Raw genomic sequence first — 21,398 nt, forward strand, 5'->3', positions numbered from 1 at the left:
CACACACACACACACACACACACACACACACACACACACACACACATACACACACACACAATACGGCAATGCACTTGCAGCACTTTGTTCCCTAGATTAAATTTGACGGGCATTTAGACAGCTGAAAGGTGCCTCTATGTTTATGTATCGCTGTCTCTATACTTCAGTACTGTTTACGTTCAGCCAAGCCAGCAACAAAAAGCCTTTGAGAAGTGAGGTACATAGGTTTGTGACAGTCAAATGGATTCAAATACCAGATTTTATGGGGGGGAAAACAACCCAAGAAACACTTTTACAATGTGAGTGAACCACTGTGTGTGTGTCCTACTCCGTCCCCCTGACCCCTGCCAGAGGAACAGGTGTGTTTGGTAATGAAAGCCCATCAGGGCTTAAGAGGCTGAACACACACATCCTATACCCCAGCAATGATAGAAGGGTTAGTGATGACACCAGTTTCAGAATAACAGCTAGGAGAGCACAGTGGCTCCACAAAATGTCTCTAAGTAGGCTACAATGAGCGAAATATCTCTCTCTGCTTTTCGCTGTGGTTTTCAGAAGAGGCTTTGAATGACGAATACCTCCACCGAACCCAAATAATAAATATTTATGTGGCTTGTGCCTGCTTTCCACACTCACAGCTGGATGCTGGATGCATCCAATACCTGCCCTCTCCTAGGGCAGGTATTAGATCAAGAAACATTGATGATCCAACTAAGCAACTATAGATGTAGGATATTAATTTGAGACAGTTTGCTACAGCAGGAAAATAATCCTGCAACAGGAAATGTGAATTATAATTAATTGACATTTTTGTAGTGGTTTGTACATTTTTGTAAGGTATTGTTTATTATTTTAATTTGACATGTTTTTATTGAACTATAAGTCAGTTAAGAACAAATTCTTATTTACAATGACTATCTACCCTGGCCAAACCCTAACCTGGACGACGCTGGGCCAATTGTGGGCCGACCTATGGGGCTCCCAATCACGGCCGGTTGTGACGGCAGCCTGAATCGAACCAGGGTCTGTAGTGACGCCTCTAGCACTGAGATGCAGTGCCTTAGACCGCTGTGCCACTCAGGAACCCCAAAGATCAAGTCTGACATTTCAAAATGGAAATGAAGCCTTTTTCAACCTCAAATGCACAACACATTTTAAATATCGTGCATTGCAGGAAGGTTCTGCTACAACAGAGTGATTCAATTAAGATCCTACATCGATATGGACTCCAGAGTAGGTGTCACAATTTTCTGTTCTTTTTCAATACCATGAGCTACTAGTTAGGCTACTAGTTACATGGTTACTACCAAAGGTGACTTGTTTCACTTTTCTAAGCAGCAGTGAGCAGAAAATGGCACCCCCAAAAGTGCAATATAACTTTGCAATACTGTCTTACATTTGGTTGACATTTTTTGCTACTTTTGTCTTTTGTCTATAGTGTGCACAGTCCGCACTGTGCAAATTAGTATGTTGGTTACACTGTAAATAAAGATGGACTATATGTTGTATATTTCCATTGGCATATTCAGAGGGTGGTTCGTGTTCTGGCCACAAGCGTGATTCCTACTCCGTTTATTTCAGGGGTAAAGTGTCCCTAGTCTCACTCACTGTAATTGTTTTATTATAAAAACCATGCGCCCTCCTTTGGTGCTACAGCTTGGAATAGACACAGTACATAGAGGGAGAGGGGCTCCAGCTCGCGATTACACTCCTGACTATTGAAAAGTTATTAACGTGTCAGTTTTCTGGAAATGCTATTAAAAGCTTCCCATCGATCACAGGCCCACCTGCCTTGAATAAGGCTCCGTATTTATTGAGTGTGGCATTTTAATAAAATAGAATATAGATATATATATATACATCAAGAAAAGAAACACTTTGCACACCATGGTATCACACTTGTTTTGTATAATAGGAGAATGTTGATGCTTTTAATCACAAATGTTTAAGTGCTGTTTTTATAAGGTGTAACATTAGCCCAAAGTCATGTAGAAACAAGTTATTACACCTTTGAATATGCTCGCTGTAAGTGCACTTAAAACCTCAAACACTGCAATTATTGCATTGAAAGTGTCATTATGTATATTTTAACATTTTTGTCATAATTGCAAGTAATGGATGATACGTGTTTTTAGTTGTAATATAATATATCTCATGCTGAGGAAACAGTTGTAAGCCATCACAACGTGTTGGGAGTAAGGCAGAGCCTGTCAGTATATTTCAGTTAGCAAGACTTCAGTTTGATGGGAACGTGCCGCTATATAGATTCTATTCTGCTGATTCATTACAACATCCTTTGTCTGATTTATTTTTTACAAACTTACAAATTTTACAAACTCAGGTCTCCATCATTGAAATATGTGTCACAATAACCACTATTCTGTTTCTAATAGTCAGGGGGTATATTATTAGGGGGTAAGAGTATTATTATCATCATAAAGCGTTGGACTACACAACATTAATGTCAATGTCAATTTCTTTATTAATGGAAGAGAAGCAGAGAGACCAATGATCCTAATCATTTTTACACTTGTTTGTCAGTTTGAATTATTTCAATGTTTGAGGATGCCTGACGTGATCTATATTCATTGGTCTCTAGGGATTAGTTCAAATGCTAGTATCATATAAGTATTTTGTCTGAAAATTATGTAATCAAATGCAGAGGTTTTTATATCACGTTTTGTTGTTTATTTTTTATGTGATCAAAGTCATTTGCTCTTTCTGTCAAAGTATGTTCCCTTAACCAACAACGATTCAGTCCCTGACATTCAGTATAATGGTAAAAGTATGTTCCCTGAACAACCAACTATTCATTCTCTGACATTCAGTATAAGGGTAAAAGTATGAAATAAACTGTCTGCATGGTCGAAATGTTGACAAATTTGCTGATTTATTAAAACGTGAACCCCTTATGTCGTCGATGGGCAGTGCACCCTTGCACGCAAGATCAGCTGATGTAAGAAGGGCTATATATAAAAAAATTGATTGGATTTGATTTTGAAAGACACAAGATTCCCACTATAATGGAACAGGGGGGAATTCATCCATTTTAATGAGGTACACTTTATGAAAATATGGCGAACAAGATATGAAAAAAAGATCCGAAAAAAACCTGTTTTTGTAAAGGGGCTGCATGTGATTCATAATATTGGATTTTAGAAGATGGGAGGGAGATGACCCCCGCCCTCAACCCCTCCCCCCTCCCCCCCTTCAACTCTGCAAATATCTTGCAATATCGCAGTCTGATGGTACAATGTCTTAACAGCTTATGTATTAGAAAGTCTGATTCTTTAGTGTTAGCAGCCATCTAAATGATAGTTTGTGACTGATCTGGAAGGAAGTCAGCCCAGTGTAATAGCCCAACACATTGTCCTCATGACACAAGGGGGGAGTGACAGTTGTCATAATCAGTGACCTTGACATGCACCCATTGTGTTTTCCTCTATTCAAATGCTTCATTCCAGTCATGGGAAGAGTCAATTATTAGTGAATGTGGAAGTTAAAAGACAACACAAGGATATGGAGGAGACACCATGCGGGCTACATCCTTAGTGCAGTGACTGTGTCAGCCATGTTGACTGTGTCAGCCATGTTGACTGTGTTAGCCATGTTGACTGTGTCAGCCATGTTGACTGTGTCAGCCATGTTGACTGTGTTAGCCATGTTGACTGTGTCAGCCATGTTGACTGTGTCAGCCATGTTGACTGTGTCAGCAATGTTGACTGTGTCAGCCATGTTGACTGTGTCAGCCATGTTGACTGTGTTAGCCATGTTGACTGTGTCAGCCATGTTGACTGTGTCAGCCATGTTGACTGTGTCAGCAATGTTGACTGTGTTAGCCATGTTGACTGTGTCAGCCATGTTGACTGTGTCAGCCATGTTGACTGTGTTAGCAATGTTGACTGTGTCAGCCATGTTGACTGTGTCAGCCATGTTGACTGTGTCAGCAATGTTGACTGTGTTAGCCATGTTGACTGTGTCAGCCATTTTGACTGTGTTAGCCATGTTGACTGTGTCAGCCATGTTGACTGTGTCAGCCATGTTGACTGTGTCAGCAATGTTGACTGTGTTAGCCATGTTGACTGTGTCAGCCATGTTGACTGTGTCAGCCATGTTGACTGTGTTAGCAATGTTGACTGTGTCAGCCATGTTGACTGTGTCAGCAATGTTGACTGTGTTAGCCATGTTGACTGTGTCAGCCATGTTGACTGTGTTAGCCATGTTGACTGTGTCAGCCATGTTGACTGTAGCCCTTGGCTAGGCTGGTGGTGGAGGCCTTTGATGGCTGTTAATACAGCGTTGAGAGACGCTAATAATTGACAGCATTGTTCAGTGATGCTAGCGGATGTAAAGTGGACAGAGGAACAGGAAGAGGAGTGGATCGTACGCAGATCTTATTTAATTTAACATAAAATAACTGTTCCAAAGCAGTCATATGCATCATATAGCATGACTACCACATCCCTCCTCTCTCTAATGTGAGACTGCACTGTATGTTCCAGATAGTTCCATTTGGGCTTTCTGAAGCCAAAGTGAGGAGGACACAGCTCAGCAGTGTTTGATGAACACAATCTCCCTCCAGAGGGTCTGTTTTGGGTTGAGGCTCCACTCTGCTCTGCTTCCTCTATCTAGTCCACTGTTTTTGCATCACAGGTATCTAGACTGGCCCGTGCTCTGCAGAGGTGAAAACAGTCCTGCCCAGGCAGGAAGTGAACACAAGTAATTACTCTTGAACACATTTGACATTCATTACATTGCCCAGATGAACGAATCACAGTGTACCAGGGAGTTGAGTTTGGTCTGTATACCTAGATGGGTATATACACACACCGTGTTCTAACAGTGTAGGAGGTTACTCTCATGTCACTCACATGACCGTGTAATGTGTAGTGTGTGTGTCGTTTCAACCTGGACATTTGAAAATCTCTTCATCATTCATGTCGTTTGTGTTCTGTGTTCTTGGTGAACTGTTAAATCTATTGATTCCAATGGGGATTTTGGAATTACTAACCTACAATAGAAATATTCCTCAGCTGTTGCGATTGTGTGTGTGTGTATATATATATATATATGTGTGTGTGTGTGTGTGTGTGAGTGTGTGTGTGTGTGTGTGTGCGTGTGTGCGTGTGCATGTGTGTGGTGAGAGTGAGACGGTGTGTATTCAACAGACTGCTCTGCGTGTGACTAGTGTTTTGAATCATAGATGCAGTGTGTTTGTGAGGCGTAGTGGGGGGTTCTTCCCTTCACCATAGTAACCATATGGTGTACCCCACCATAGTCATCCTGTGGTGCTGATTGGATGACGCATGCCCCACAGCATTCACTGACACTTGTTTATTCCACCCTGCATGTTGTGTGGTGTCGTCAGTCATGGTTTTTCTGAAGATAGGCGGGTGGAGTTTAAAATCGAAACCCATTCTCACCCGCGATGCTCATCCAGGTCTGCTCAACTCCGTTACCCCTTCCCCTGTCCCTGTGTGGGGTGATGGGCCTATAGCTCTGATCTGTCCCTACCCCTGTGTATTCAGACAGACACCCCCGGATATGTGAGTGTCTTCTGGGTGAGGATGAGCCCTCACCGTGCCTATTTGGAGCAGAGCACCAGATTTTTATGTGCTGCTGAAATTGGTTTCACATGAGTGGAGGGGCAGACTGCATCAGCAGATTCTCTGATCATATTAAACAGAGAAGAAGGGGGAAAAGGGCCACCAAGGAGGGAGACAGAAAAATCATCAGTGCCCTCTTTCTCTGGTCTCTGCTCCTTGGCCAGGCTGAGTTTAACCGTTCTAGTGCAGTGTAGAACAGAGTATGTTCCTCCGTAACATACTGATCAGCAGCATCAGTGGAACATCTGCTGGTATTCCCCTGATGGGGCACCGCAGCGCCACACATCTGGTCCTGTTACTCTAACACTAGGGGTACAAGGTGGAACAGGTAACGTTCCTGTGTAGCAACACTGGTCCATAAGCATCACTGTTCATCTTGTCAGAAGACTGTACAATATGCACACTACAACTACTAGAAATTAAGAACAATAATGTGAAAATGACTGAATATTATCTCAAATGTTGATTATACTAAATGTGGTATTGTTTATGAAATCATTTTCACTCTCTGAAATGAAATCTTATTTAGAAGAGGGGGCACAGTCAGAGCAGGGATGTGAATTTTCTGCTCGTATAGTTTGGTTTTGACTCTAGCTCAGTCCCAGATTTTCATTTTCCACCCAGCCCCTGTCAGACACCTCCTTACATTAGGATCTGCTCCTGCAGAACTTGTAGGGGGTCTGGAGCTGATGCCCACGGCCCCCCCAATCTGCAGATGAAAGTTTATTAGGATTTGCAAAAATGCATCCCATATGTGACTGGCTTGGCAGTCTGGTCTTGATCTTGGGATTCCTTCTTGAGTGATATGATCAGTTGGTTGAATTATCCCACTTCATCAAATTCAGAGCACACCCGGCATGCGCTGCACAGAGAGGAGGAGCGAAGGAGGGGAGCGCTGTGCGTGCGGCACATTAAAGCCCCTCCATCCTCCACGGCCCTGACAGAGGCCCAGATAACACTGTCTGCTGTGAGGTATTATCGGTCCAGCCGGGCTCAGATGCTCAGCAGTCAATATCAGAGTGGTCCACTAGTCTTGACCTGGATAGTGCACATGTATAGGATAAACCTCAAGAGGATGGATTTGGCTCCCTCTAGCCATACTGTGTCATTGTGTTTGAACACACACGGTCCCACAGAGGATACGTCCCTCACCTTAATGCAGCCCACTGTCCTCAGATCTTGCATGTGAATAAGTGACACAGGAATCATGTGGAATGTGGGGAGATAGAATACCGACTGCCATTAGTCATACTCAGAGTATTTAACAGTCACCCACTGGTATGTAAACAACTAATGCCTCACATGCTTGGCAGCCTCGTATGTGTGGTATTTGTCCCTACCTATACTTTAGTTCTCAAATGCAGCCATTCTGGTTGTATGGGCCAGGAAGCTGTTAGGGAGATCCTTAGGGTGCTTTACAGTCTACAGCCACAAGTATTCAGATAGGGCTCTTCATATGATAATGGTAGATGAACATAAAGCCTCTGGAAGCATGAAACTGCAGTTGCCAAAGTTGCATACTGAGTGTTTATTGTTTCATAACTCAAACTGGAATGATGCATGGGGAACAGCACACAAAGTGAGAAGGTATTTTTGATGTGGAGAACATGTGAACCAGTGGAGTTTGTTGAGGGGAGGACGGCTCATAGTAATGGCTGGAATGGGGTCAATTGAATGGTATCGACCACATGGAAACCACGTTTGATACCAACCCATTGACTCCTTTCCAGCCATTATTATGAGTCGTCCTCCCCTCAACAGCCTCCACTGGTGTGAACCTCTCCTTAGAGAATGAGAGAGAACCAAGCAGTGAATACCTTATCAACACCTCACAGTCATCGTAACAAACAACAACCACATCTTACTGATAATGTTGTGCAAATAGGTTGCAGGCATCAATGTATTCTGAATAAATTACTCAAATGTCCAGCAATTTGTTTCTCTTCTCCCGTGTAAAAAGCCAGATGGTGAATTGTTATGTCGTGTTTTTGGCATCGCTACATTGCTTTACTATGTGTTACCGTTGTTTAAAAGTTTGGTAACGATTTGCATGATCTGTTTATTATAATCATCAAGCATACACATCTATAAGCACATCATAAACACAACATTATAGCTGTATAGAGTACTATTATAAGGCTGTTCAGTCTTGTCCAAGCCTTCTATTTTAGACAGAGAGAGCCAGTCCTAGTGCATTCTGGGAAGGACTGTTATAAACACTGTAGGGCATTGGGAGGACAGTGCTTGCCAAAAAAACAGAGAAGCACTGCTCTGAATTTTCTGAAGCTGCTATTCACTTCCAAGGACATCTAATGGGACGCCAAATGCCTTCAATTTGAAAATAGTCCACATGGCTCTTTGAGCCCTCCCACCTTGATATGGATATATTCAGCACTGTTGTCTCCAAACCAAGCTACCTCTGTCCCTTCACTAACCCGGCTCTTAGTACCACTGTTTCAGTATCGCAGCCTAAATGAAAATCAATTATATATGGAAACCGCTACCGGATGCTTGTTAAGCTCAACACCATCCACACCATACAATATATCTACATTAATTAAATAATTGAAATTGCATGGATACATGATTATGCTAATGTTGTGGATTAGTTCATCTTTGCACATTGTATTCCCACGAGCGTTATTGTGTTATTAGTGATGTGTATCAATTCAGCAGGTCTAGTTAGGTCCACTTAAATGTCTTAAGTGACATTACAGCAATGTTTTGATAAAGAAGATCACAACCCTCTGATTCCTTAAATTGTTTATAATCCTGTTAGAAAAGATAAACCTAATTCCTACCTAAAGGTATGAAAACAAATGCAGAATACGAAGTTGAATGTAAGTTTGTTTAAATTACCTGGGAAATCAGGTGAATATGACTTAAACAGGAGTACATTTACATGTACGTGCTGCTACTCTGTTTATAACATCCTGATGGCTTGTCACGTTACCCCTATACATATCTACCTCCATCACTCTAGTATCTCTGCACATTGTAAATACGGTATTGGAACTGACCGGGTATATAGCTTCTTACTTTCTTGTGTCCTTCTTATTTCTTATTTTTATTTCTTGTGTGTTTTTATTCTACCTTGTCCTTTGGAGTATTACACTGATTACTGCATTGTTGGGTTTAGAGCTAGCAAGAAAGGCATTTCACTGTACTTGTGCATGTGTAAAAAATTCTGCATCATTATTTGTATTTTTGTTGAAAGCTAGCCCATCTAATGCTCTTCATGTTTGTTTTGCGTTTTATATTGAAAAAAAAAATAGCAAGAAAGAAATTTAGCAGTTTTATAGACCAATCAAAACTATTTTTATTGAATTTTGTGTGTGTGTCCCTTTGTATCATAAAAGGCTGTGTGTGTGTGTGTGTGTGTGTGTGTGTGTGTGTGTGTGTGTGTGTGTGTGTGTGTGTGTGTGTGTGTGTGTGTCTGTGTGTGTGTGTGTGTGTGTGTGTGTGTGTGTGTGTGTGTGTGTGTGTGTGTGTGTGTGTGTGTGTGTGTGTGTGTATATATGTGTGTATGACAACAGGCTGCAGAAGCTGAACTTTACTGCTCTCAGGTTGTGTTTTCTCTTACAGTCAGTCACAGTGTGTAGAAGTACGTGAGGAGGAGTGAAGGATGGAGCGGGATAAGAGAGGAGAGTTGTCTTTCTCTTCCTCTCCCCCCTCTACTGCATATGACTACCATATGGAAGCACTTGTAAGGAAATTTAGGTACAAATCTGACAGCACTATTTCTAGCCAGACAGAGCTGGTCAAGCTGTGTATCTGCTGGACTGGGCAGTTCTTCTGCTATGGTCATCTCCCAGGTATCCTGCAGGTTTTACTGTACCGGACTCCACTTCTGTGATAGTAATACCATAGTCGTCTTTGTCACCTATCTGCTGTTTTCAGTCACACCATGACCATTAGAGATTAATTTGAAGCGTCAGACACTGAGGCATGTGGAGGTTCAGATCTCCTGGAGACTATAGAATTATAGCCATTTCTTCTGTCCTAAACAAAGCTACATGAATGTTTACTGTGAATCATGTTTTAGTCATTGTTCATGGGAGACTCATTCTGCATGAATGAGTGCATGAGAGACAGTGCACATGTGTACGTGTACGTTGGCCCTGTCTGTCTTTGTCTCTGTACTTCTCTTTGCTCTGAATTATGGGTAGACGATCAGGGTGTGAAGACAGAGGTCTCGCCCCCACACTCCCTGGCTCCAGCACGAATAGTCTTCTATAGCATTTGGGGTTTTGTGAGAAGCGTTCGGTCTCAATGTTTCCCTTATGGATTGAACTGTGAAAGTTAGGGGTAGAACATCAGTATGAAGTTCAGAGTTATAGATTTGGCTCAGTACTCATCTCACACTCCATGCTGCACAGCTTTTTTATTTGTCTCCCAAGGCCGTAAAAAAAGGCATATTTTATCTTCCTTTATTTAGAAATGTTTGGAGGATAAACCCCCCTGAGAATTCATCTCATTTTTTACGAGAGTTCTGGTATGACAACATATGTGCAGTATTGTGAAATTCATTGCAGTTCCCATATCATTATTTTTCTAAAAACTGTATATTGCATATAGCTTGCATACAGGCAGACATTGACTCAGTACGTGTCTGAGGCAGCAAAGTATTGGTGGTGAAATGGGCCTCAAATGGGAGTCCAGCGTAGGACAACAGAATAGACTCTCCCTTCACCAGGGTGAAGCCACATTCCCTGGTCAGAAGTCTCTGGGATGAAAGTGGTGTGTGATCTCCCAGGTCATCCTGCGAACCCTGCCAATGTTTTCATAAGAGGAGGCTGGGTCCTGGGCGTTTTATCTGCCAGGCCTGGATGGAGCTGGACAGGGGGTGGGGAGGGGCCCGGACCCTAACCCTCCTTTGTTTGGTTTGCGGGACGGGCAGGACTCTCACAGCAAGGTGCTTGCTGTCATCGCTTTGACCCCTGGCCTCGGCCACTGGCAATCCCCAGGACTCCAGAGAAGAGGGCCGCAGGGGCTCCTGGGACAATCACACAGAGGTCAGAGGGCAGGGATGCTGGCCATGTGCACATGTGTCAGGAAGTGGACCACATTCTCTCTTCTTCATTCATCAGTATTTCTGGTCTCTAGATTTGGTCTCAGTTATTTACCCTTTAGAGTTTTGTCTGAGGTTTAGATCAATTCTGAGCCAATGTGCAATGGATAGCTCTACTGAATGACAGGGTAAATGCCTGATCCAAGTGTGGTGAAGAATTGCCAAATGCCAGCTTCATGTAGATCTGCAGCCTGCACTCAACCTCCCAAATCAACCGTCTCTGCCTCATTTCATAGTATCTGATTACTATGAGGCTTATGTGTGTTAGCTAGAGTAGATAAACTATATTCATGTCGTGCTGAGTTTTCCCCAGACAGGACAGGCGTTCGTCTTAAATAGAGCTATAATTATCAGTGAAGGGTATGTAGTGAACTTGTCAACAGCAAATAGTGTGCTTGGAATACGTCTGTGCTGAGAGTGTGTTACATGTAACCAATACATTGCCAATCCTGCTGGCCCTCGTTTTGTACAAGGAAGGGAAGAGGTTAAACACATTGCTACACAAACCAGGTTTCCATCCAACATTTCTAGGCGAGTAAAGTACATATATGTCAGATATAAAATGTCACGACAGGCCTGATGGAAACAGCAAATCTGTTGGTAAACATTCCAAATGACAACCAAAGGAAACATGCTAGACAATAAGATCTTTTTGTTTCTGTAAAATGTATTATGCAAGAAATGGTGGTGGAAACTTGGTGTCATTTGGAACGTTTATGTTGTGTGGTCCCCCCACTACGTCTTGGGAAAGCATGCAGTTTATTAGGCTACAGATGAAATAAATGATGATGAACTTCACAGGGTGGTGAAAGTGCATGGTATTTCCAATACATATTGAGGGTCTTATTCTGGTTACATGATGATTGATGCTTGGCTGCCGTTTGACAAATAAAAATTATCTCGCTATTTTGTCCATAATAATTTCATCATGTGGGGACAGACGCTGGGAGACGAGAAGTACATGGAGTGAATGTTTAATAAACAACAGACATGAAACAAAACATGGACAGCGTCTGGACGAGGGAAACTTAACGACATTAATGTGAACACAGGGATCAAACTAAGGAATAGACAGATAAAGAGGAGGCAATCAATAAAGTGATGGAGTCCAGGTGAGTCCAATGAAGCACTGATGTGCGTAACGATGGTGACAGGTGTGCGTAATGATGGGCAGCCTGGCGCTCTCGAGCGCCAGAGAGGGGGAGCGGGAGCAAGGCGTGACACATCATATACGTAGCCTACACGCACTGTATCGACGAGCTATAGCTATATATAGTTATATATAACACAACATGTTTTGTGACAAAATCATCAGTAAAGTTGAAAATGTGATAGAAACCCATTTAACTTGTATTCTTTATTTGGTACATGTCAACACACACAACCTTTAATCCGCAACAAGTCAATTTGAGTGAAACACATCTCTGGTGGGAAAATGTGCATATTGTTTTTATGCAGATTTGAGAAAATTCACATGAAAATCTGTCCCCAATTGGATGGAAACGTAGCTACAGACGTAAAGCCTATTACTCAACGGCTGACAGACAGTGTCCAAGGCTGAGATAGGAACTCTCTATTATGTTTTACACTATTTACTCATACTCTCTCAAGCCTGTACACTCATTGTCACACGCATTTGCTCGCACACTCAGTGTACACACATTCACACCACACACACACACAGATTCGTTCCCTCCTTCCCAAGCTTTCGAGCGGATCTCAGAGCTCCAGGTCAGCCACCTGCCTCTAGGCTGGCACATAGTCCAGTCTCCAGACTACCTTCTCCTTCCTAGAACTACCACCTCCAAATCAAGTGGAAATAGCATGATTGGACAGAGGTCAGTGTCACCCCTGCCCCTCCATCCCCTCCCATGCCCCCTCCAGGCACGCCATTGTAATTCAATTAAATATGTTCTTAAAGAGGATGGAGCAGGAAGAGGCTGGCTGGTCAGACACAGGTCAACACAGGCCTTCCAGCATATACTGCAGACAAAAGCTCTCAGTGCTGTGGGACACAGAGCCATACTGACATATGGATTTACTGATGCCCTCGGCCGTCAGGAGGTCCATATTCACCCTCAATATCATGAAATGTGTGGAGTACCTCTATGACTATGCAGCCTACAAAACATAATGTAGTACTTTGCACAACATGTAAAAGGAAGAATTCAGAGTCCTCACAAGCTCCCAAAACAACCCTTGTAAAATACTGTATATCTTGTACTTTGCATAAATGTTTTGTTTCAGTGGAAAGTAATAGTGTGTTATTTATCTCATAAAAGGTGTCATGTGTGTGAAGTGTCTGTGATTTCCGTCAGATGTTTGAATTACCCCTTTAAAGCGTCTCGCTCTCGTGTTCTGTGTAATAAGGCCTCTCTCACGGTTAATGGCAACACAGAGAGCAATCACGTTATATAATAACCCTGTGTTGTAGACTGTACAGTCACAGAGGAAAAACATCACATATTAAAAGTCTGTCTTTAATTTGTCAAATCTGGAGAGAGAAATCCATCTTTGTAGAATGTAAGCTTGAGGTCCATCCTTGTCCCGGCTTGGATACCCACTGTAGACTTACTGTATACAGATTGACTTACAGTCTATAAAGAGAAGATGAGAATGCTTATGGTAGAGTATCTGCTAAATGTTTGCAGTGTTTTCCCTAGCCATGGGAACCCAGTGTCATCCTTCCACGGATGCTTATTTCATCTGAACACAACTGTGACTGTGTTTCATGTTATCAGGGCTTTAGTCAAGTGGAGGGAAGATGTGTAATGCTGGTTTCCATGTTGTGGTAAAACAGACTTACAAAGAGGGGACACAATTATATGAAGCCATGAGCCAAATGAAAAACACGTCTACTTGAAAAATACTGTGAAATGGAAGAAAATATGCCTCCAATATTTGTATTCTCTATTTGTCAGTGTATATGGGTTTGATATTCTTCGGGAAAATCATCCATGTCCTATTTCTATGGTGATACATTGTGTGCCGCTTAGGTTGTCCTGGTTGTGTCAGTCATTTCCATAATGGATAATGACCACGGGCAGAAGAACTCTATCATTTATTTGGAAAAAGAGAAGCAGCTGTAAAGACTCTCTATGGCGATCTCATTTTACATGGGTTTCCACATAAAACACTCTTGTGTGATGCCACAGAGGGGGTTCACTGTTTATCAAAGGGTTTGAGATGGGGATTCTGACCTAGACAGGAGCTTTTTTCTACAATACAGAGCACCACTGCTTACTTGGGTTTAACAAGCATGACACCACATCACATACTTTACAGTAAAACTACATGAATGTACAGAGTGCTTGATTTCAGTGAACAGGCAGTAGAGAAATCAAGAATCAATTTATCTGAGACTGTCTTCCATCTACAGAGCACACTGAGTGAAAGTGGCACAGAGACAAACTGCAGTCAAGGCAGCGTCTGTCTGCAACACAAAAAGCTGCATATTTCATAGATATCATTCACTTCTTAATGAAGTGTTTGTGTTTTCTCTGTGAAACCCCACTATGATGTTCATTTTGATGGCTGGCTGGACTGTAGCCAATGGCCATTGTCACGCTTTGACCTTTAATATCACTGTTTTCTTTATATTTTGGTTAGGTCAGGGTGTGATGAGGGTGGGTATGCTAGTTTTGTATTGTCTAGGGTTTTTGTATGTCTAGGGATTTAGTGGGTCTAGGTATTTGTAGATCTATGGTGGCCTGATATGGTTCCCAATCAGAGGCAGCTGTTCATTGTTGTCTCTGATTGGGGATCATATTGAGGTAGCCATTTCCCTTTTGTGTTTGTGGGTTCTTGTTCTATGTTTAGTTGCCTGTCTGCACTACTCATATTAGCTTCACGGTTCGTTTTGTTATTTTTTTCATTTGTTCGGTGTTCATTCTTATAATAAAGAAGAATGTACGCATACCACGCTGCACCTTGGTCTCATTCGTATGACGAACGTGACAGCCATTCAAGTCTCCGTTGATGGAAGAAATCCATAGACACGTATGGACATTGCCACTGCACTCACAGGTATTTCTTAGAGGGCTAGGGGGTGATATTGCACTGTGTTCACAAAGCTCAGGAGAGGCAGACAGTGGGCCAGGAGGTTTGTGGGTAGAAAGTCCATCTCTAACTTTGAAGGCCGGTAGCCCATCTTCTAAAGTAGTTACAGTCTGTGGTCCTTTGGCTGTTAGAACAATGTCAGATCTTATTAGGCTCAACAGAGGAGATGGCTGCCATAAGAATACCACATTAACAATCTCTGCCTCAGTAAGGCACATTTGTAGTTTAAACTAAGATTTTCCTGATCTTTCATAGAAACAAGGATTTCCCACAAGCATTAAAATAATCTCTTCACATTTGCTTCTCCAATAAGTTGATTATCTCTCTGTGACACTGAATTTGAGGACATTACTAGGTCATTACTACAGTGATAAGATAAAGACAAAGAGGTCTGATGCAGTTTGATGAACAGGAAATGCCAAAATTCTTTGTTGGTCTCAGTACAATGTTGGATCAGACATGTTTGAGTTGCAGCCTCTCTAAGGCAGTATTTGTTTATCTGATAACAGGGCCGGGTGGCGTGTTGTGTTGTGGAGCCGGAGCAGCTGGCATCCTCTCTGCCCAACAGAGCTGTCAGGTATTGCGAAAAAATAACTGCTTGAGCAGAGGTCACCATGAGGAGGAAACAGAGGGCCACTCATTGGCCTAATACCTAGGAATGTCCTGACAGAGACTAGAAAGGAGCCCTTTCAAACAGCCACCTAATCAGAGTCATGTTCTTCATTTAATTTGCGAGGACACTTGCATGGATGAAGATGTCCTTTATTCACAGTTCATTCATTCCCAGGGTTGGGGAATTGAGGAACACAAGAAGAGGGGGGGCTTGGTGTCTTCTCCATCTGTCCCTTCATAAACCCATACATACGTCCAAACATTTATTTCACTGCTTGCTTCACTTGTCCACTACCCAATTCAATGGAAATGCAATTTAACTTCAACAATAGTAATCTGATCTTATTTTGTATATGGGTCGGCAGGGTAGCCTAGTGGTTAGAGCGTTGGACTAGTAACTGGAAAGTTCAAACCCCCGAGCTGACAAGGTACAGATCTGTCGTTCTGCCCCTGAACCGGCAGTTAACACATTGTTCCTAGGCCATCATTGAAAATAAGAATTAGTTGTTAACTGACTTGCCTAGAAAAATAAAAAAATATGTGAGTTTGTGCGCTTGTGTCACAGGCTGGCCGAATGAGCAATCTTAACTGCCATGATTTTTTATGAAATTTACTAAAAATGTTTGATCACATTATCTAACATAAGGACGCACAAAGATCTTCCAAGTGAATGTGAGTGCCTTGGTATGTAGCCACTGATTACATTGAGGAAGGTTAAAGCATGGCAGGTTACGGCCTGACAGGTTGAATGGGTTTCTCTGTGACACACTTGGGTCAGCTATCAGTTTGACCCCTCTCATCTGGAAAAGACCTGACTTGGGATGTCACTGATAGGGCACACATAAGCAGTATTATTAGCGAGTACTTAGTGCATAAAGGGCACATTTGCACTGTAATCGTAGAGGTGTAGAAGTTTAAAGTGTAGCCCATGTGGTCCAAACCTTAGATTTGCAGGTTGTGGGGGTCAGCCAGGTTGGCAACAAAGTCCTGTTTGGAAGGTCCAAATGATTTCAGTCAAAGCTGTGTGTGCTGTTTACTGACACTTGGGTCACATGGGTCATGCTGATCTTCGTGGTATGGACCAGAGCCCTGAGTCCCTCATCCTGTCTCCCAATGCACAGACACGGGATCCAAAGTCAGTATTTTCTCTCTATTCCTCAGTCTGGCTGGACATTACAGGAGAGCCTGCAAACAACAGATAGCAGTGTTATAGTTCTTAAGGATCATACAACAGTGAAACTAGATTTGTCCTCTTCCAGATTTGGTGGAAATCCCCTCACATAATACAATGGTACTAAAATAAATGGAATGGTTCCAGAGGGGTTTCAGACAAGCACCACATCCCACAATAAACCTCCCAATCTCAAGTGAATCTGAACAGACTTGGCTAACCTCTGACCCTTATGGTCTCTCCCCTCATCCTCTCCTCTGAACTCTAAAATACAACCAACATGACTAAACTGCACAAGAACAATGTAAACCAATTCATTTGATTAGCATAGAGCCATGCTACAAATAAAGGCAAGAATAATCAATTTGTCTTAGTTTATTATGACATCCGCTGAGTGAAAGGAAGTGGACGGAGCGGAAGGCCGGGCCTGGAGGGGAGAGGAAGCTGAGTTTAGTGGTCTGCTAGCTGTGCCTGAGGCCAGCTATAGCTCAGCTAGCAACAATGGAGGCCACAGACAGAGGCCCAAGCAGGCAGAGCCTCATTCCACAGGCATGGTTGGGAAACGAGGCAAACATCACATGTGACAGTGTTATGTCCATATGGGTGAGTCTTCCCATCTCTACTCTGTGAATATACAACCCCAATTCACTGGAATTTATGATATTACAGGATATCTGGTAACATTTCCTTTTAAGGTTTCCTTGTTACAGTGTAGTTACAAGTATTGTAGTTAACTGTGATAACTCATAGTTACAATGAAATAACAAGATGTACCTGGTAGTAATTGTGATCTGTAATTACAGAAGTATAACAATGAATGCTTGTTACCATGCTTGTTACAAATGGGCATGTTTCCACTAAGTTCACCAACTTATACAGTACATTACAGTACATCACCCATTCTGACAACCTGGCCATCAAATGGGAGAATAAATACACTAGTAAACCAGAATACATGTCATATCTGCATAAATACAAGGTAATTACTAGGTGTTACACTTCATTTTAACTAGCCAAATCCTGTGTTTCTTGAGGGGTACTTACTTGTAATTATAGTGTACCAATAGCCAGTGGTGGAATAATTACCAAATTGTATTACTTGCATAAAAGTAAAGATACTTGAATAAAAAGTGAAAGTCACCCAGTAAAATACTCCTTGAGTAAAATTATTTGGTTTTAAATATACTTAAGTATCAAAGTAAAAGTATAAATCATTTCAGATTCCTTATATTAACCTAACCAGACGGCAGAATTGTCTTGTTTTTTATTTATTTATATGAATAGCAGGGGCACACTCCTAAACTCAGACATAATTTACAAACAAAGCATTTGTGTTTAGTGTGTCTGCCAGATTAGAGGCAGTAGGGGCGACCAGGGGGGTTCACTTCATAAGTGTGTGAATTGGGATAATTTTCCTGTCTTGCTAAGCATTCAAAATATAATGAGTACTTTTGGGTATCAGGGAAATGTATGGAGTAAAAAGTACATGATTTTCTTTAGAACTGTAGTGGAGTTAAAGTAAAAATTGTAAATAGTATATAAATAGTAAAGTACAGATACAGTACATTAAAATGGTTTTACTTGAAGATGCACACTCAAACTTTTGTATAATTTTAGCCAGTAGTTTTGAAAAAGAGCCAAAAGTGGTCCCCATTTTTTTGTGTACTACGCCATAAAATTGTGTGCCACATCATCCATTTTGTATGATATGTTACGTCTTGCAAAAAAAACATAGATTTTTTTGTTGTGCAATTTACAGTATATGATATGTTAGGAATCCAATTCGTACTATTTGTTATGAATATATTGTGCTTAAGATCTTGGAGTGCATCTTTAGTACGGGTACTTTAGTTTACATCACTGCCAATAGCATCCCAACACACCCTTTTCAGCCTGCACAAACCACATTATATGTGTTAGCCAACTTAGAACCGATCACCTCATTGACACAACTCTGCAATAAAGAGCTCTGGAGTCTGATATCCAGCCCCAGGTCAAGTTTTCATTTCAAATTAGTGGACGCTTATAAGTGCAATGGCAAAAATGGGTTCACTAACGGTTCGCGTAAAAATATATATTAAAATGTTTAGTCATTTAACGTTGTATTTGACAATGGTTCGATTGTTTTAAGCACCAATATAAATATTTTAGACACAAACAGTTGTGGTAAATATTGTGAAATAGTCATTTCTGCTTGCCAAATTGTAAGCTTGTTTGAATAATGGTTTATAAATTGTCACGGCTTTCGTTGTGGGAAGGAGGAGCGGACCAAAATGCAGCGGAGTTGTGATTCATTTTATATAATACGGAAACTAAACACGATAAACTAACAAAATAACAAACGTACAAAAAAAACGAAAACAGCCCTATCTGGTGCAAACACAGAGACAGGAACAATCACCCACAAAACACTCAAAGAATATGGCTGCCTAAATATGGTTCCCAATCAGAGACAATGATAATCACCTGACTCTGATTGAGAACCGCCTCAGGCAGCCATAGACTATGCTAGACACCCCACAAAACCCCAAGACAAAAACACACCACAATAACCCTTGTCACACCCTGGCCTGACCAAATAAATGAAGATAACCATAATATATTTCAACCAGGGCGTGACATAAATGCACTTAAATGGTCATAAGACAAACTCTTATTCATCATGTAATCTTGCAAGGGTTTCACTGTTAAGGCATAATGTGTTCCCAATTTATGACAATACACATGTGACGATGCTGATTTTCTCATCAATTAAACATTTGATGTCAGTACAGTTTTCTGTTCCCAAAACTAGAACATGTTACAAACAGACTCAGTGGACTTAGTTTTGTAGACTTACCCTTTGCCAAAGTAAAAAAAAAAAAAGTTTTGTTTAGGAGTGCAAGGACAAATGTAGTTATTGCCCACGCACACCTCCCAGAGTAGGCATTCCCTAACAAAAAGATGCTGATTTAGTTCGTAAGATAAATATATTTGGCGTTAGCATGCACTTTTACAGCTAGGTAGGCCTAGACTAATCTATAGAAAGCATGATGATAATAACTAGTATAGACTAACGTAGTGTCTAATGCTAAATTGTCATACATTCTTCTTCTCTACCACATATTTCCACAAGGTCTCAGGATGGGAAAGGTCTCAGGATGGGAAAGGTGTCAGGTTGGGAAAGGTCTCAGGATGGGAAAGGTCTCAGGATGGGAAAGGTCTCAGGATGGGAAAGGTCTCAGGATGGGAAAGGTGTCAGGATGGGAAAGGTCTCAGGATGGGAAAGGTCTCAGGATGGGAAAGGTCTCAGGATGGGAAAGGTCTCAGGATGGGAAAGGTCTCAGGATGGGAAAGGTCTCAGGATGGGAAAGGTCTCAGGATGGGAAAGGTCTCAGGATGGGAAAGGTCTCTGGATGGGAAAGGTCTCAGGATGGGAAAGGTCTCAGGATGGGAAAGGTCTCAGGATGGGAAAGGTCTCAGGATGGGAAAGGTCTCTGGATGGGAAAGGTCTCAGGATGGGAAAGGTCTCAGGATGGGAAAGGTCTCAGGATGGGAAAGGTCTCAGGATGGGAAAGGTCTCAGGATGGGAAAGGTCTCAGGATGGGAAAGGTCTCAGGATGGGAAAGGTCTCAGGATGGGAAAGGTCTCAGGATGGGAAAGGTCTCAGGATGGGAAAGGTCTCAGGATGGGAAAGGTCTCAGGATGGGAAAGGTCTCAGGATGGGAAAGGTGTCAGGTTGGGAAAGGTCTCAGGATGGGAAAGGTCTCAGGATGGGAAAGGTCTCAGGATGGGAAAGGTCTCAGGATGGGAAAGGTGTCAGGATGGGAAAGGTCTCAGGATGGGAAAGGTCTCAGGATGGGAAAGGTCTCAGGATGGGAAAGGTCTCAGGATGGGAAAGGTCTCAGGATGGGAAAGGTCTCAGGATGGGAAAGGTCTCAGGATGGGAAAGGTCTCAGGATGGGAAAGGTCTCAGGATGGGAAAGGTCTCAGGATGGGAAAGGTCTCTGGATGGGAAAGGTCTCAGGATGGGAAAGGTCTCAGGATGGGAAAGGTCTCAGGATGGGAAAGGTCTCAGGATGGGAAAGGTCTCAGGATGGGAAAGGTCTCTGGATGGGAAAGGTCTCAGGATGGGAAAGGTCTCAGGATGGGAAAGGTCTCAGGATGGGAAAGGTCTCAGGATGGGAAAGGTCTCAGGATGGGAAAGGTCTCAGGATGGGAAAGGTCTCAGGATGGGAAAGGTCTCAGGATGGGAAAGGTCTCAGGATGGGAAAGGTCTCAGGATGGGAAAGGTCTCAGGATGGGAAAGGTCTCTGGATGGGAAAGGTCTCAGGATGGGAAAGGTCTCAGGATGGGAAAGGTCTCAGGATGGGAAAGGTCTCAGGATGGGAATGGTCTCAGGATGGGAAAGGTCTCAGGATGGGAAAGGTCTCAGGATGGGAAAGGTCTCTGGATGGGAAAGGTCTCAGGATGGGAAAGGTCTCAGGATGGGAAAGGTCTCAGGATGGGAAAATGCTTACAATAAACAAATAGATGAAGACAGAGACAGATTGCTACTTGTAATGTTAAAAAGGGGGGAAAAAGACCATTTTATTTTTCTAGATGACCTATCTAGGCTACTCACCACTCTATAGACTACAGATTTGAGTCACAACTATAACAGTTATTTTTATGTTATGTCTTGTTTAATCTAATGAGTCAAAATATTAATCTAACAATAAAAATCCTAATTATTTTGTAAGAAATGCAAGTTCTTTTTACATGTTGCAATAAAGTTGACTAAAGTAGAAGTTAATCTATTGTTTGTAGATATTTTCATTTGGTAATGAGTAGCAGGCCAAAGTAATTATATAGGAATACCTATATCCTGTGTAACACCTTGTAATTACATTGTACTTAT

This window comes from Oncorhynchus masou, chromosome 1 (assembly GCF_036934945.1).
Source record: "Oncorhynchus masou masou isolate Uvic2021 chromosome 1, UVic_Omas_1.1, whole genome shotgun sequence".
Lineage (NCBI taxonomy): Eukaryota > Metazoa > Chordata > Actinopteri > Salmoniformes > Salmonidae > Oncorhynchus > Oncorhynchus masou.